This window comes from Triticum dicoccoides, chromosome 3B (assembly GCF_002162155.2).
Source record: "Triticum dicoccoides isolate Atlit2015 ecotype Zavitan chromosome 3B, WEW_v2.0, whole genome shotgun sequence".
Taxonomy (NCBI): Eukaryota; Viridiplantae; Streptophyta; class Magnoliopsida; order Poales; family Poaceae; genus Triticum; species Triticum dicoccoides.
In genome coordinates, this window is record NC_041385.1 from 696,936,960 (window position 1) to 696,955,142 (window position 18,183).

The window sequence follows — 18,183 nt, forward strand, 5'->3', positions numbered from 1 at the left end:
GGCAAGCGGAGGAGGGGACCCGTGGCCTCGTAGAATGAAGGTTCTTAGTAATCGTTTTTGCTCTTTTTTTCTTTATCCCACTTCCTTTTAACATAAACATGCCCATTTCGTTTTTATAATAAAAAGCGGGATTGTTCTTTTTTTTTGAAAAAACGGGGAGGGGGGAGGGGGCACTTGAATATATTTCTCATGATTGTAACCCAATAAATGTTCGATTACAAGGTGAATTACATAAGCACGTGTAATCGTGATAGGAGATAGGAACCATGAGGAGGCGGCCTGTTTCTGCTCTGATTTCTTATCCTGTGCGTTCAGAACATGAGGTCATCAATGATTCGCTTGAGGGTGAAAATGCTATGATGAATTTGTTGCCTGAAGGCCATAGCGTTCCTGGAGTCCCATATTTTCCAGAGAACAACGAGGAGGATGGAGTGTCGCGGGATCGTTCTTCATGCGCGACCTGGCCAACCCAATGACCATGCATGCACGTGATGATCGATCGAGCTGCATGCGCCCTACACCCTGGCAGCCCGTCAGTTGACTTGACCGGCTGGGCATTTTTTAGCCAACGCCATTAGTGGACCGCGTGTTGGTGCTTTCTCGCTTCCGGGCACCAATAGTCAACAGAACTACGCTTAAGATCCGAGAGCGAGCGAGCGAGCAAGTCTCATCGAAGTGAGCCGTCCGCCGCTGCCGCAACCCATCCGTGGAGTCAAGCTCGGAGAGCTACCCTTGCAAGGTACTGTTGCTAACACCATGGGTGGTTTGCCCTTTTCCATTTCGTTTGGCTCAGCTGGATGATCTGCAGCGGCAATGCTGCGTTGCTGCTTGCACGGATCGACCGGTCGGTCAATTAGCCGGCGATCATCATATTTCTTCGTGATTTGGTCTGGTGGGTATTCAGCTTGTGTGAGCTTCAGCCTAGCATAGCTTGCATCCCGAAACTTAAGCCCAATTTTCTTTTTGGCCGATTCTCACAGAATCTTGAGAATCGGATCTCCTCCCGCTTCTTTCAGAATCTTAAGCTCGTTTTTTTGACAATCCTACTTAGTTATGATGTAAATAGTTAAAATTGTAAAAAAAATATAGGTTCAAGATTCTGGAAGAAGCTGGATGAAGGTTTGATTCTCAAGATTCTGAAAGAATCGGCAAAAGAACTGGGCCCTCGTGTCATGCGGATCATGGATATAGATGATCTCTTCGGAGGCGGCGCGCCGTGGGATGCTAGTGGTCGTGGATTATCTATTCATGATGGCTTCAGAGTCAAACGATCCCAAACTTGAAGAAATCGTCTGAGCTATGCTCAGCTCGCCACCTCCAAAGAAATCGCCTCCACCCACGATTATTTATTCATCGGATATTGAACATTAATCATTAATTTAAATCGTTAAGTCGAATATTTGATTCGGCTATTGCACCAGATATCCATAGCCATGCCCGCAGATCCAATTAGGCCCCTCCCAATGCTTCACCTTGTAAAGGTGCTAAGCCTGCTATGTAGTCAAAAAATCTGATGTGACAAATTAATTAAGAAGAGAGATGGGTGTGGTGATCCCAGAAAAAAACAATGTCAAGCGCATTAACCTAGGCAAACCATTTAAATAAAACAAACCTACCAATACATGAAGAACTTTAGTTGCTAAATCATTAAAGGAAAGAAGCTTAGCTACAAGAAGCCAATCACCTATGCATTGGGAGTCTAGTTGCTAAGCTATTTAATATGCTTATCACCTCATCTAAGCACCAATGCATTGGCAGCAGCCTTAAGGCCCAAGGTGATTTTCCCTCCAAAATATTAACCGAGGTCGGGTTTCTTATTTTTACTCAAACTATGTATAAATATGAATTACAAGTGAGTGGTTTCTTATTTTTACTCAAACTATGTATAAATATGAATTACTAGTGAGTTGAAATTCAAAATCCACTCCACTATAATACTTTCGACGAATTTAAAATAAATCTAACAATACACTTGACGATGTTTTATAAATTAAAATAAGTCTAATATATATATATTCTTAGAATGCAAAATAATTTAAATAGGCTAACCTCTATGTATACAATATTAATATGAGACAATTAATCAAACTTCAGATTTAAGTGGTTTTTGGCTAATTGGATGATTGCTATGATTTTACAGCTATTTGTCCCGCGCATAGCATGGTCCATGGTGCATAGCACGGTCAATGGTGCCGCCATCCGTACAGCTGCCGCTTCCGCGCCTCGCCAATGCCGGAACCGCTTTTTCATCAGGAAGAGCGCTAACTGATGCCCGACGCCGCGTTTCACACTCGTTTCCCACCCCCAGGCGGACAAATCTACCTATGTTTCCCACCGAGCGCGGCCATTCACGAGTATATATACCCCATGGCCCCCTTCGCCGGCCGCCACCCCTACCCCTCTCTTCCCCCTTATCCATCGCTAAGGGAACCAAGAAATGGAGGCAAATTTATTGAAAAACCGTTGTTTTTTTTTAATAAATAATCCCAAATTTTTGGGTGCTACTGCCCCGTCCCCGTGGACCTTTCCCCGGTGAGACCGAAGAGGACAGTCCCTAGAGAGAGTTCTGGAAGAGGGTGTGAGACTACTCCGAGTGGGTTGAGGATGACGTGTAACGTAAGACCAAATCAGCCATCGACAACGCTCATCTACCCGTCGCCCTCGTTTGCTTTGACTGCATGTCGACGACGGTCTGGGTAGAAATGAACGTCGGACTCACGTCGGTGTTCAAGACTGCGGCCATCTCCCGCATCAAGAACACATGTGCGTCCTTCCCCACCTACGAGGTCACTTCCAAGAGGAGGAAAAGCTCACTGTTCAAGTAGTAGAAAGATCGTAGTCCTAAGATAGTTCAAATTCTAGTTGTAATCCCTCTTGAATTCTATGTTAAAAGTAGTAAAAATTCATGTTGGAATCTAGTACAGAAAACTTTCCTTGTTGAGGTGGGGAAGGAAGATATGGCTTTCATTTTACGGATATAAACGACTACTTCATCCGTATCTAATGTGTATTTTTTGGGCACGATGATCAAGACAATAAATTATAGATAATTTAGAATAAAATTATTCTTGAAAAATTTATTGGTTAGTGACAAGTAAATCAGTTAGGCTATGAAATGAAGAGGGAGAGATATTTTCCTTCGTTTTCTAAAAAAGAGATACATGCAATCAAAAGAGAGATTCCTTCTTTTATTCTGGAGGGTTAAAAAAGGATTATGAGAAATTAGAAGAAATGCATCCTACGTTATGGAATTTTATATAAAAAAACATATATATCTATATAAAGAAACGGAGGGAGTATAAGAATCCTAGAACAAGATGAGAAGTTGATAACCAACTTATAGGAGAGACATAATTATAACCGAGGGAGGAACAGAAATTTTCACGGGTAAACTAAAAAAATAAAATCCCCGTGTACCCGCTCTACCGCCGTGGTAACTGCGACCCGTGCTCCGCCACCGCTGACCCAATTCCGAGTGGCGGCGCGCGAGCTGACGAGCGGCGACGCAAGTGCGTCGGCCACGGGCGGGGCTTGCCGGGGGTGTAGGGGCGTAACCTCAAACTAGACGCTGCCGTAGGTAGCCATGCCTCTAGTTTCCGCCTCGGATGCCGGCAGACGGCATCGGCTCCGCGTCTTCCGTTGCGACCGCATCCGCCGTCCGAGCAAGGGGATGCGGACGGAAGCCGGGCGCAGGCGTGGGCGTGGCTGCAGTCCCTGTCGCGGCGGCGGACGGGAGCAGCAGCTGAACGAGGTCTGCCACCGATGGCGCCTTGTCATTCGGCCGTCCAGGTGCTTCAGTTTTCCTCGCCGAAATCCTTTCGCTGAGACTTTTACTAGCTTCAATCCAAAACGCAGGCCCATATATTTTCTTTATCCGTGGAATCAATTAGACATGTGCTGAAATTTGCATCATTCTGAAACCTGCATTTTGGAATCTTAAGATATAGTACTACCTCTGTTCACTAATGCAAGACTGCTTTGGCAGTTCAAATTGAAATCTTAAGATGTTACTTTCCCTTATATTTAGGAACAGAGGGTGTACATGCAAGTGGCAGCATATATATGGAACTATGGAATTAGGCTTGAAAAGTGGATGGAGCTTGTTGGAACTTGGTATTTCTGTTTTGTTGGCCCTGATTACAACGTTAGGCTGTCCACAGCTGAAATCTTCAGTTCTCAGTTCAGCCATTTATGCTTTAAACTAGTGTGAAACCGGTTCAATTATGTACACGCTCCAATCAACCAGAGAACATTCAGAAAACCGCAACCTCGGAGGGCTAAATGCCACCCGCATAGTTTCTTCAAATGTGTAATCCAGTGAGATATGAAAATCAACCACTCTTTTTTTTTAAAAAAAAAGAGGATGGAATGTGCCTCACCGTGCCTCATAAAAATGAAATTGATCGACAAAGTTTTCTCAAATAAGTTCAGTTGGATATGTGATGCTTCCTGCTCCCTTCTAAAATATATCCCTGTTTACTTAAAATTTGCTTAAATGTACATTGCTTTCCTAGAAAAATAAAGTCCAAATAAGAGACACACATATTGCTGCTAATTTCCTGAGAAGTGAAATGTTGAAAATCAGATTAAAGGGGTGAAGTAATCAACTTTTAGATTCTGTATCGGTAAAAAAAACTTTTGGGTTCTTTATTCAAAATTGACATTTCAACTTCACTGTAATAAAGTGATGGTAGTAATCAGCAATATTTGCTTTTTAGTCTGAGTACTACAGTTCAAAGTCAGTTTAAAGAGGCAAACCATTTACTTAAGGTTTAAGAGTAACTGGTCCTGATCCATAAAAAGAAGTAACTGGTCCTATGTAACTGGAATATCAACCTAACAAGGTGCAGGGTGCATTGAAAATTTTCCAAAGTATGAATACACTGATCTAGCATTTCACTATTTCTGCTACATACACGATCAGAGGATTGGTGAGATTACTTTCTCCGTTTCAGTTAGCTTTTGTCTGGATCCAGATATACATTGTCAGAACTTATTCAAACATGCTTCAGAAGATATCCTCATTGTATTTAGAATGATTTCAAATTATGCATACCTAGTATATGTTATAATTTGATCCTTTTGTTTCCGGGTAGGGGTATTCTACTGTTTGCTGTGTCTTTTTGAAGGATATTCTCGTAGGCCATCATCCAATTGGAAGAAATTATGAAAATTGTATTACCTTTTGCAGGCCATAATCAGGTCATATTTGAAGAAATAATGTTCAGACAGAAGCTCTTTGTGGATGTTGTAAGCGCCAATGGCCTTTCGGACAGTCTTGAGCTACTGAGTCCCTGTGTTCAGCTTCGTTTTGCTGGCCAAAGTTTCACTACAACAGTCAAGAGGAAGGTTCGATGTCCTGTATGGTCCGAGAAGACCATGTTTGATGTGCTGGACAAGGAAAGGCTTCCTTCTCTTGCTCTTGAAGCTTATGTCTATAATGTCATTGATGCTGCCAGTTTTTCCTTGGTAAGGTCTGGATTTCTGGGGCTAGCTTTTCTGACTCATCTGATGAAATTGTCAAATACTATCAGTTGAAGGGTCGGATGTTCAAGCGATCAAAGGGAGTGTTGCTTCTTAGAGTATTTCTGAAATATGAAGCCCCTGTCTCACAAGCTATACCCTCTCCTGTTCTGGGACTTCCTGTACAGGCACCCACGGATGCTGTAGTCAAGTACATTCAACCAAATTTTGAAGATGGGATGATTGTTGGGCGTATATGCTACTTGTTTGTACGTGTGGTAAAGGCTCGATGCTTGCCTAATGTGGATGTTGACCAAAAGCCTGATCCATATGTGGAGGTAAATGCTGGTAATCTTAGAAGCATCACCAACTCTGTCCCAGAGGAGCAGAACCCAGAGTGGAACTCAACTTTTGCTTTCTCCAGACATCAGTTGGACAATGCACAGATTACTAGAATCTATGTTGTTGTCTATGACGGGTTCACAGATGATTCTGTTGGGTTGATCTCATTTGACCTAACTGACATTCTTGAGCGTTCCCGAAATGACAAACCAGTAGTACCGAAGTGGCACCAACTTATTGACCAAAGCGGAAGGACAGCACAAGGTGAGTTGATGCTTTCGGTTTGGAAGGGCGTGCAGTCTGATGAGGCATTCTGTGATTCATGGAAGTCGGACTGGTTAGAGGCGAGCGTGGCTGTGCGACCACACATTGTGCCCAAAGTGTATAACTTACCCAGGCTGTGGTGTCTGCGGGTCCGTATAACTGAGTTCAAATGTATTGCACTAGCATGTGGAAGCAAAATTGTGGAGGCATATGTCACAGTGGTGGTAGGTGGTCAGCGAAAGACGACGAAGAGAATGAAGAAGCCACTAGCACATTATGTCTGGGATGAAGAGCTGACATTCGTTGCTGCAGAGCCATTTGAGGATGACCTTCAAATATCTATCCAAGCACATCTAGGGCCTGGCAGAGACAAGGTTCTCGGCCGAATCATCATACCCGTGCAAACAGTTCAGCGTCGAGTTGGAGGTCTGTCGTCTGCCGAACTCGAGCATCAATGGCATGATCTTCAAGTTCCACCCAATGCTGCAGTTGACAATGGTGCTGGGGATGAGTTGATTGTGTCATCGTGCTGCATTCATCTCACTACCTGCCTCGACAGTGAATACGGTGCCCACTATGGCTCTGGAGACCACACGGATGAAATCTCAAATCCTCCACTTGTTGGCTTGCTTGAGGTTGGCATCATTGGAGCTCGGGGTCTGCCTCCTATAAAAAGGAAAAATGGGAGATTGTCGTCGCATCCATATTGTGTGGCGAGATATGGCCGGAAGTGGGTACGAACTCGTACCATCATCAACAACCGCGATCCTTTATTCCAAGAGCAGTACTCATGGGATGTTTATGATACAACAACAGTCCTGATCGTTGGAGTGTTTGATAATGCCCAGGTGGAAGAGTCAAGTTCAGGAGGGTACAAGGGTGTCAACATAGGGAAAATAAGGATACATCTTTCCGATCTCCAACCTGGTCGGATATATTGTCATGCATACCCTCTTCTTGTTCTACAGCCTTCAGGTGTGAAGAAAATGGGTGAACTGTGCCTGTCGGTGAGATTTACATTGAAATCATTAACAAACATAGTGCGTATGTATGGCTCCCCCAATCTACCAAAGATGCACCATCGGGACCCACTGCAGATTCTGATATCAGATCTGCAGTTTCATGCTGTCCAGATTGTGGCATTCCGACTGAGCCAGATGGATCCACCCCTACGCAAGGAAGCAGTGGAATACATGTGTTGTGACGACCGATGAACCCTGGAAAGGGGATCGATCGCACGGGGAGGAATAGAGGTAGGTGAGGAGAGCAGGGAGAGAGATGGATGAAGGGGAACGAAAGAGAGACTTCCAGTACTATCTCATTTCATACCCGATCCAGGATTACAGACTGGTTTATGTAGCACACCACACACTGGCCACAGGCGGCCCAATAACCCACGCAGGCCTCGGCCCAGCACTTACACTTAGGCTGCTCTCCTCACCTCTCATGTGTCGACTGATACACTTGTATCAGGTGTGACAGTTGCCCCTCCATGAGCTGCAGCGTCTTCGGTCCAGCATGGTGTCGTCGGGTAGCGATGGCGCAGCACATTGTAATCTTCCCAGGTTGCAGATTCCGTAGAGAGCGAGGACCACTGGACGCGTACCTGGACATCGGGATTGTTTCCTTTCTTGACCATGCGGCGATCCAAGATGGCGACAGGTTGGAGTGGAGCCGCGGTGAGGTCCGGTGTGCGGGGCAGTTCGGAGAACACCGGCGAGTAATCTGGTGTGAAGGGCTTCAGCTGTGACACGTGGAAGACAGGATGGATACGACTGCCTTCTGGTAGCTGGAGCTTGTAGGCCATGGTGCCAATGCGTTGCAGAATCGTGAAGGGGCCAAAGAACTTGTAGGCGAGCTCGGGGCAGGGGCGATTGGCCACCGTCGACTGCACGTAGGGTTGTAGCTTGAGAAGGACTTGATCCCCCTCGCTGAAAGAGCGCTCGGTCCGGTTCTTGTCTGCTTTCTGCTTGAACCTGTTCTGGGCGCGCGCTAGTTGCGCGCGCAGGGCCTCGGTGTGTTGAGCCCAGTCCAGCTCCTCACCAGCTTCTGTTGGTAGGTTGGCAGCGAACATCGGCAGACCCCCAAGGTTGGGCTCCTTCCCATACAATGCTTGGAAAGGGGAAGTGTTTAGTGAGGAGTGGTACGTAGTGTTGTACCAGAATTCCGCCGTCGGCAGCCACTTGCGCCATTTGGAGGGTGTGTCGTGGACGGCGCAGCGCAGGTACATCTCGAGGCACTGGTTCACGCGCTCGCTTTGCCCGTCCGTCTGAGGATGATACGCCGTGGAGTAGCTCAGCTTGGTGCCAGCAGCTGCGAGGATAGCACGCCACATGTTGCTGGTGAAGATGCTATCCCGGTCGGAGACGATGGAATGGGGAACTCCGTGCAGCTTGATAATGTTGTCCCAGAAAGCACGGGCCACCGTTGTCGCCGTGAAGGGATGGCGAAGGGGCACGAAGTGTGCGTACTTGGTGAAACGGTCGACGACGACCATGATGACTTCGTAGCCTTCGGACATAGGTAAGCCTTCAATGAAATCCATGGTGAGGTCCTGCCAGGGCTCCGTGGGCACGGGAAGTGGTTGCAGGAGACCCGGTGGCTTGATGTGTTCATGCTTGGCGTGCTGGCAGATGGCACACTGGTGCACGAACTCCTCGACCGCCTGTTTAAGGCCACGCCAGGCGAAATGTTTCTTGAGGCGCTGGTAAGTGGCGGTCACGCCGGAGTGGCCCCCCACTGCGCTTGCGTGGAAGGCGTGGATCAGCTTGGTTTTGAGGGCGGAGTTGGCCCCAATCCAAAGCCTACCATGGAGGCGAATGACGCCTTGCCGGAGCTCGTAGCCTTGATCGTCGGGGCTGGATATGGCCAGGCGTTGGAGAAGATCTTGGGCATCGGCATCCGTCTCGTAAGAGTTGGCCACCTCTTGTAGCCACCGAGGTTGGCATGTGGACAGGGCATTGATGGCGAAGTGGTGGCCGACACGCGAGAGGGCATCGGCAGCGCCGTTCTTGACGCCGCGCCTGTACTTGAAGGAGAACTGGAGGCCAACTAGCTTGGACATAGCCTTGTGCTGGAGCTCCGTATCCAGCTGCTGCTCGCCCAGAGTACACAAGCTCTTGTGGTCAGTGACGATGACAAACGGAGCACGCTGGAGGTAGGAGCGCCACTTGTCGACGGCCATGATCACGGCGAGTAACTCCTTCTCGTAGATGGAGAGACGCTGGTTCCGTACCCCCAAGGCCTTGCTAAGATAAGCCACGGGGTGGCCATCCTGTACCAGTACTGCTCCGACACCGGTGTCGCACGCATCTGTCTCGATGGAGAAGGGACGTGTGAAATCCGGCAAGGCGAGGACTGGGGTGTTGACCATTGCGTCTTTGAGAGCATCGAATGCCACTTGAGCCGGCTTGGTCCAGGCAAATCCTTTCTTGGTGAGGAGCTGGGTCAGTGGCTTGGCGATGATCCCGTAATGGGGCACGAACTTGCGATAGTACCCTGTAAGCCCGAGGAAGCCGCGCAATTCTGTTGCATTTGTTGGTGTAGGCCAATCACGCATTGCGCTTGTCTTGCTTGGATCTGTGGCCACCCCTTGTTTGGAAATCACATGGCCCAGGTACTCGATTTGGGGCTGGGCGAACGAGCACTTTGACAGCTTTGCATATAGTTGGTGTTGCTGGAGAATGCCGAGGACTGTCCGAAGATGCTCCACATGCTCCTGTAGAGAGCAACTGAAGACCAGGATGTCATCAATAAATGAAATGACAAACTTATGGTTTTGCCCGGAGAGGACTGAGTTCATTAAGCATTGAAACGTTGGTGGCCCGTTGGTGACGCCGAACGGCATGACTCGAAACTGAAAGTGCCCATGATGTGTTTTAAAGGCTGTTTTCTCTTCATCGCCTTCCCTCATGCGTATTTGGTGGTATCCAGCTCTCAGGTCAATCTTGGAAAAGAATGCCGCCCCCGCGAGTTCATCCAATAGTTCATCGATGACCGGCAATGGAAACTTGTTTTTAATTGTGACTGTGTTGAGGCGGCGGTAATCGACGCAAAACTGCAATGTCCCATCTTTCTTCTTCACCAAGAGCACGGGAGCCGCGAATGGACTCATACTGTGAGTGATCAGCCCAGTGCGCAACATTTCAGCTACCTGCCGTTCGATCTCATCTTTTTGCAAGGGAGAGTAGCGGTAAGGTCGACAGTTAACGGGAGCGGCTCCTGGTTCAAGGTTGATGGCATGATCATACTGTCTGTGAGGAGGAAGTGTTGTTGGTTCCTCGAATACGTCACTGAAATCTGTCAGGATTTGCTTGATAACAGGAGGAAGAGGATCATCTGTATTGTGCGGGGGCAAGGTCTGCAAGTCCACAAGAGCAGCTCCCCAAATCTCATTTTCTTCCTGCATCTGCCACAACTGTGATGCATCCAAGGCTGTGATGGCTGGTGTCTCATCCGATCGGACGCCGGTGAGATGGACGGCTGCCCCTTTGCTGACAAACTGCATTGTTTTCAGTTTCCAATCGCACTGCATCGGACTATGATGGGCAAGCCAATCCACTCCCAAAACTGCGTCGTAGACCCCGAGTTGCAGGACTCTCATGTCTGTAGTGAACTTGTGACCTTGAACTGTCCAGTTCAGCTTCGGAACAAGTTCAGTGCATTGTAAGTTTTGCCCATTGGCTACTCTGGCAGTAATTGTGGGTATCATTGTTGTCGTTGCAGCAATGCGTTGAGCAAAGGAGGCATTAACAAAACTGTGTGTACTGCCAGAATCAACCAACAACAGCATGGTTTCATTCCCAACCGTGGCACGCAGGCGAATAGTTTCTGCAGCATCGGTGCCATCGACTGCGTTTGCTGACAGTAAACAGCACGACGGATTTGCTGCCGCCGGCTCGTCCAACAGCTCCAGAGCACGCACCGCCTCATCAGATAGGACTTCACCGTGCTCTCCAATCTCGATGGTCAACAATTGGGCGGAGCGCTTGCGCCGGTGCTCTCTGGAAAATTTCTCTCCACAGCGAAAACAGAGGCCATGTTGTCTTCTGTAATCCCGTAACTGTCGCTCTCTGCCGAAATCATCCGCAGCCGGTTTGGCTGCTGCAATTGGTTTCGGTGGGTTCCCCGCTGGCAACATGGTTGCTGCTGCCGGTGGGCGTCCCTGTGTTGGTGCAGTGTAGGGCAGTGGCGGCGGTCGACCTGCCGGCAATGGTCGAGACTTGGGGTGCAGATTCGCGAGCTCTTCCTCTTGGATTTTTGCAAAAACTGTTGCCCGGGTGATGCTTTTGGTGCTTGCAGGCGTACAACCGCGCGAAGCTCATCCTTGAGCCCCAGCAGAAATTGTGTAACAAAGAATTTGGGACTCAGGGTTGCATCCAGGGCCAGTAAGTTGTACATGAGAACCTCAAATTGCTGCCTGTACTCTGTCACTCCCCCAGTCTGTCGCAATTGCAAGAGATTGTGCATCAGGGACTCAAATTCGTCCGGTCCAAATTCCTCCTCAATTGCTTGCCGGAACATATCCCAGCGGAGAATCGGATTCTGCTGTCGAAATGCCCGCAACCAGAGTGCGGCATGCCCCTCCACATAGAGCGCTGCGGTGGTCACCCAATTGTGTTCCGGCACACGGCAGAGCTCGAAATACGCCAGGCATCGATCTAGCCAGACGCGCGGGTATTCCCCTTCGAAGCGAGGGAAATTGTGCTTTGGTGGCTTGGAGAAATAATCCTCGCGTGTTTGTTGGTGGTAAGCGCGCTCCGGTGGTGGCGGCTGCTCCGGTACTGGAAGCAGCGGCGGACCATCGTTGGCCAGGCGTGCGCGCGGCTGACCGCCGGCTGGCGCCTGCGGATGTGGCAACGCGTTCGGAGGCGGAGCCACGCGCGGCTCGGTTGGCGGTGGTGGTGCCTGCTGCTGCGGTCGCTCCTTGGGCGGCGGCGTCTGAAGCACGGCCGCAGCCGGGTTGTCGACGTCGGATCTGGCGGAGAGGGCCGACGAGTGTGAGGAGGACGCCCCCTTACGAACGTCGTCGACCTCAGCTTGGGTGAGCTCGATCTGCTTCGAGAGACTCTTGAGCTCGTGGGAGACCTGGCTATTGAAGGCGGCCTGCACCTCGGAGCGCTTCCCCGCCTCCGCCTTCTCCTCGTCAAAGTGCTCGAGCAGCTTCTCCATGAGGGCCGCGAGGTTGGACGTCTGATTCTCCATGACGGCCATGAGTTGCCGCGTCTGCGCAGAAGGCTTGGACGGCGCCGTGGCTCCCGCTACGAGCAAATCAAACCCTACACAGGATTTTGCGTGAATTCACCGAAGCGAATCCGCACCTGATGCAGTGGATGTTACCGATTCACCAAGAGGATGTGGGGCGACGGCGCGAATCGGCAGCGGAGGAGAAAAAATTTGTGGCCTCTGATACCAATTGTGACGACCGATGAACCCTGGAAAGGGGATCGATCGCACGGGGAGGAATAGAGGTAGGTGAGGAGAGCAGGGAGAGAGATGGACGAAGGGGAACGAAAGAGAGACTTCCAGTACTATCTCATTTCATACCCGATCCAGGATTACAGACTGGTTTATGTAGCACACCACACACTGGCCACAGGCGGCCCAATAACCCACGCAGGCCTCGGCCCAGCACTTACACTTAGGCTGCTCTCCTCACCTCTCATGTGTCCACCGATACACTTGTATCAGGTGTGACATGTGTGATGTGCAAAGCCACTTGTGGAGCATGCGGAAAAGCAAGGTCAACTTCTACAGGATCATGTCTGCCCTCTCAATCTTCATCATATTTTGGCAGCGGTTTCTCTATGTTTGTTCATGGGAGAACCCCGCGATCACTTTGCTGGCCAATGCTGTTTTCCTCTTAGCTCTTATGTTCCATCAATTCATACTCCCGGCAGCACTCCTATTTACCTTCTTCAGTATAGTATGGAATTACCGGCATCGCCCTACTCATCCTTCCCAAGTCGACATCAAGATATCTTTGACAGACACTGTACACCCAGATGAGCTTGACGAGGAATTTGATACCTTCCCTACTTCTCGTAGCTCTAATTTAACAATGATGAGGTATGATCGGCTGAGGTGCCTTGCCAGCAGGATACAGACGGTCATGGGAGATGTAGCATCATGTGGCGAGAGGATCACTGCATTGACAACATGGAGGGATCCTACAGCAACAGCAGTATTTGGGCTCTTTACTTTAGCAGCAGCCGTTATGATGTGTTTTACACCGTGGAAAATTCTCGTCGCGATGGTTGGACTCTACACCATGAGGCACCCCAAGCTTCGGCGGAAGACGCCGTCATTCGCTTGGAACCTCTATAGGCGATTGCCACACAAGGGCGACAGTGTGCTCTGAATATCTTCTGTACTATGTGATTCCCATTGAGTCTGCTGCTGGCTGCTCTCGTCTGTGGTAACTATCCTTTGCTACTCTGTATTGTTTCTTGAATCTGTTGGTTGCAACTCTCTCCTGTTGTTTCACCATTGTGGTCGCAAGACTTGGTTTTCATGCAAAGCATAATAATATGGGGTTGTAAGACTTTGTCTCCATGCATGTTTAACTGTACACACCAATTACGCACCATTTGGTAGTACCTGATTTCCAGTATGAGAATTTTGTTCATGTGTTCCTAGATGCGGCAGCCCTTTAAATTAGTACATGTTTCAAATTTAAGTGGCATCATTAGTATCCAATTTCAGATTTGTAAAACTACAGCTCAAAGCAGGATCAGAAAATAGATACCCCGCAGCACTGTCAACCGAATCATGAATTTTCAGTTTTCTACATGCGCGGCACTAGAAGAACAATAAACCCTACAAAAAAACCAATTTCATATTTGCTTTTTTTCAGTGAGAATCGACAATAAACCCTATACATAAGCTGCACCTGTCACCGGCTCGTCTCATTATTCATTTCCCGGGGGAAAAAGGTGAGTTAATGAAGTACTGAACCCATGGATTTCAGAATCCTCGTGTAATGATTGTAGCTGCATAATCAGATGGAACTCAAGAAGAAATATCATGGCTGTGTGATAGGACTAATAATTATCTTCTTCTTTCGTCGCCGTCACTTCAATCACGCATGAATGCTGATTTCGGCCCGGTGTTCTTGGTCTACTTCGTACGATCGATCAGTCGACGTTAGCAACGGTAGTTCGTGTATCACGCTCAGCTCTTTCCTGCTGCTAAGACTAGGTGCACCTAGAAATAACATAATGCATGGGACGTACTAGGATCGACGGAGGAACACGAGCTCTTTTCATGCTATATATCATAATAGCTTTGCCAGCATCGTCTCTCCGTTGGTCTTCTGGATTAACTGTTGAGCTGACGCAAATGACACGGTTCAGGTTGAACCTTTCTGAGAGCTCCGCCTGAACCTGATAGGCACAAGACTACAGGAGTGTGGAAAAAAGATACTCAAAAGGGTGAGGCTTAATAGCCACTTATGCAGGTTACAGTAGCATTCTGATTAGAAGAGTTGTCACTAACTTTGTTCTGACAGACCTGGAGTGGTTCCAAAGTTCGTTCCACAAACCTGAGTCATGCATATATTAATTTGTAGTTCTGAAATGTATAATGGTTGAAGAAAAAGTTTGGCCAACCAAGAAAAAACTTGAGCCATACCGAACGATCAAATAGAGCATTTAGAGGAGGTATATAAATAAATTATCCAAATCTAGCTGGAAATTTTAACAGTTGCAAAGCTATCTTGCATAAGAGCAATTCTAGCTAAGTCGCTGTATCGGCACAGTAGTCGTAATAACCGCCAGTGTGATGATTTTCGCCAAAAAAACGCTCTAGCAGATCCACGATCACATGCTCGATCGACATAATCTTTGGAGTCTGCTCCAAATTGAACACGTGAGCCTCCATATTTGGCGGTTGGGAGGCGCAATATAGCACGCCCTCCATCCATCCAAATCTTGGCACCACGGGCATTCCAGGACACGCGCGCCACCAACATCTCATCCCTGCGCTGCCGACGTTTGGTGCCACCTCCGCCGCCCGGACCGCCGTGATTTGGCCCCGATCGCCTCCGCAAAGATGTTCCCGGACCTCCAACGTTTCGTCGCAGCCCTGCGCCTGCTTCGTGTCATCTGGCTGCGCCACCCCTTTCTCCGTGCAACCTCAAGGTGTTTGACGAATTGACAAAAGGTACATTTTCCCAACGTATCCTTGCAAATTAAAATTTAGCGGCTCATGGATTCTTGTACATGACATATGATTCACATAATGTGTACATGGATCCATCGGTAGAGCTACTTTTTGATGATTTATCTTAGGATTCAAACTCCCAAGTCCGAGAGTGAAATCATAGACGCCAAAGAAGACGAGGTTCTCATAGTGGTTGCTGACTGGATAGCGGTAGCCGGAACAAAGAGGAAGCGTGCAATATTTCATCAGAACAGAACCAAAGGCCACGAGAAGGTCATGTGTGGCTACTTTGTGTCTGGTTGTACCTTCCCTGCTTACATGTTTCGTCGATGATCCCACATTACCGAATGGTTGTTTCGTCGAAATGCCGATGCCATGGAAGCCAATAAACCTTTCTTCCAAAAACAAAGACGCGTTGATAATGGGTTTTCCCTTCTCGGAAGGTGACCGCGACATTGCATATAGCGTTCTTGTAGATGAATTGGATGAGTATCTTCAAATGGCCGAAGATATAACCATTAAGTGCACGAAAGTGTTCGCTGAAATTATGGTGAGGGTTTATGTACAACACACTATTAGGGAAAACCCTAGTAGTAGCGCTTGAAATAGATATACAAGTAGCGCTGGTTGCAACGCTACTGCTAAGGCGCTACAGCTAACTGCTAGCAGTAGCGCTTGTTTACAAGCGCTACTGCTATACCTAGTTAGCAATAGCGCTTGCTTTGCGCAAACGCTTCTAATAAGAGTAAGTAGCAGTAGCGTTTCTTCTAAAAAACGCTACTGCTAAATTTTCCTGTATTTTTGAAAATGCAGCTTATTGTTGCTGTCTTTGTATATGTTTTATATACAGTACTTTCATCATATGATTTTATGACCATGATTAGTTATTATTTATAACAGTGGGTGAAATGAATATGGATTAGATTCAAATGGAGGCAACATGTGGTGCACATCGAAGTACTACTAGTCCAAACTAGATCAAGTTTGGATTAGTAGTACTTTTGACATGCACCACATGTTGTCTTCACTTGAATCTAATCCATGTTCATTTCACCCACTGATATATATAATAACTCATCATACTCATATAACAACTTAGCATGATGCATCATCATAATATTAAATAACCCATCATTGGTACCATAATAACAAGTCCTACTCATCATCATCATACAACTTCTACTCGTTATCATGATAACAAGTCATACTCATCATCATCATAGTCATCTAACTAACCCTACTTAATTTTTCTTAGCACATGATCAGGAGTATTAGCTAGGATCTAACTACCTTCTTATAGGTAAAATAGCATAAAACAAGATAGGCCCTGACTCTCCATTATGGAGAATGGAGATTATCCTATCTCCAATTCTTGCGCGTCGCATAATGTTGCTTCCAAGTACCTCCCTACGACTGACCATACATTGTTTCCGATGTTTGATTGTCATGTCTTCATCAGTTTTAGAAATCCGGTATGAACAACTGTGATGCGTAGGATGACCTGGCCGTAAGCTCATAACATCAAGACGACCTTTCAGAAACATCAGATGAGGCACACAATCCTTTGGGATTTTCGGTTGAAAAACATAGTAATAACTTCATAGTTAGCAATGTAGTTTAATTTTAGAAGAATTTATGCAAAAGATGCACCGATGTCGTAATAGTAAAAAAATCTTACCATGCCATCTCCATGGATATTACCGTAGTTCAACACGTGCACTAGTGGCACGTATTGACCATAATATGCAGGAGTTTGATAATAGATATTGTAACTCTCAAGATCATTAATAAACGAGATCAGATGATTTTTCTCCTGATAAGTTAATTCTGCGCCATCGGTGTAGTAGGTTCTGTCTACTATCTTCCTCACATTCTTTGAAGAATGAAAATAAGCTATCAATGGAAATAAGTTGCCAACTATTTTCAAATAAACAATATAAATTACTTAATAACTATGTTTGAGAAACTCACGTAGCGGTAGAATTGGAAGCGTATCAACAAGGACCCAAATGTCCATATTGTCTTCCTTGATGTCAGGATCACCAAGATCCATGGTGACAAGCATACCTCATGGAAATAATATGCCTTGCAAAGTGCTTCCCAATTCAGGCAACCAAAATGGGATACGCTCACAGAATTGTATAGATTTACAGGAAAATCAAAACCATGATGGGAGACGGACGGACATAAGTTCCCGCTTCAAAAGTCGGTATACTACGTATCTACTGTCCTCACTCCATGCAAGTCACGGTACCCACATTATCAAAAGATAGCTTATGCGGTCTTCGTGGCATCCTGGAAACTACGACACTACTTTCAAGAGTGTTCAATAACGGTGGACTCTGAAGTACCACTCAACGATATAATAAATAACCGCGATGCTACGGCCCGGATTGCTAAATGGGCTATCGAGCTCCTCCCGCTCGACATAATATACAAACCACGGCGAGCCATTAAGTCGCAAGTACTGGCTGACTTCATCGTCGAATGGACCGAAGCCGACATCCCTAAAGAGTACGGCGCGTACTCCAATTGGATCATGCACTTCGACGGCTCTAAGATGCTGGCTGGTTTAGGGGCAAGCGTTGTCCTGACATCCCCCACCGGAGATACGGTCCAATATGTACTCCAAATATTATACACAGACTCCAACAATGCAGCCGAATATGAGGCTCTGTTGCACGGTCTTCGGATGGCAGCTCCATGGGCATTCAACGCCTAGAAGTGCGTGGGGATTCGAACCTCGCTATATCTCAAATAAATGGAGACTTTGACGCCAAGGACCCAAAAATGGCGGCTTACCATAATGTCGTGCTCAAAATGTCAGCTGATAACCCTCAAGTATAGGGGATCGCAACAGCTTTCGAGGGTAGAGTATTCAACCCAAATTTATTGATTCGACACAAGGGGAGCCAAAGAATATTCTTGAGTATTAGCAGTTGAGTTGTCAAT

General features: G+C 47.2%; 1 pseudogene; it reads left to right on the plus strand.

Annotated features, from left to right (window-relative positions):
• Nucleotides 1-4,451: 4,451 nt before the first annotated feature.
• On the plus strand, nucleotides 4,452-13,429 carry LOC119277945 (annotated as a pseudogene).
• Nucleotides 13,430-18,183: the final 4,754 nt, after the last annotated feature.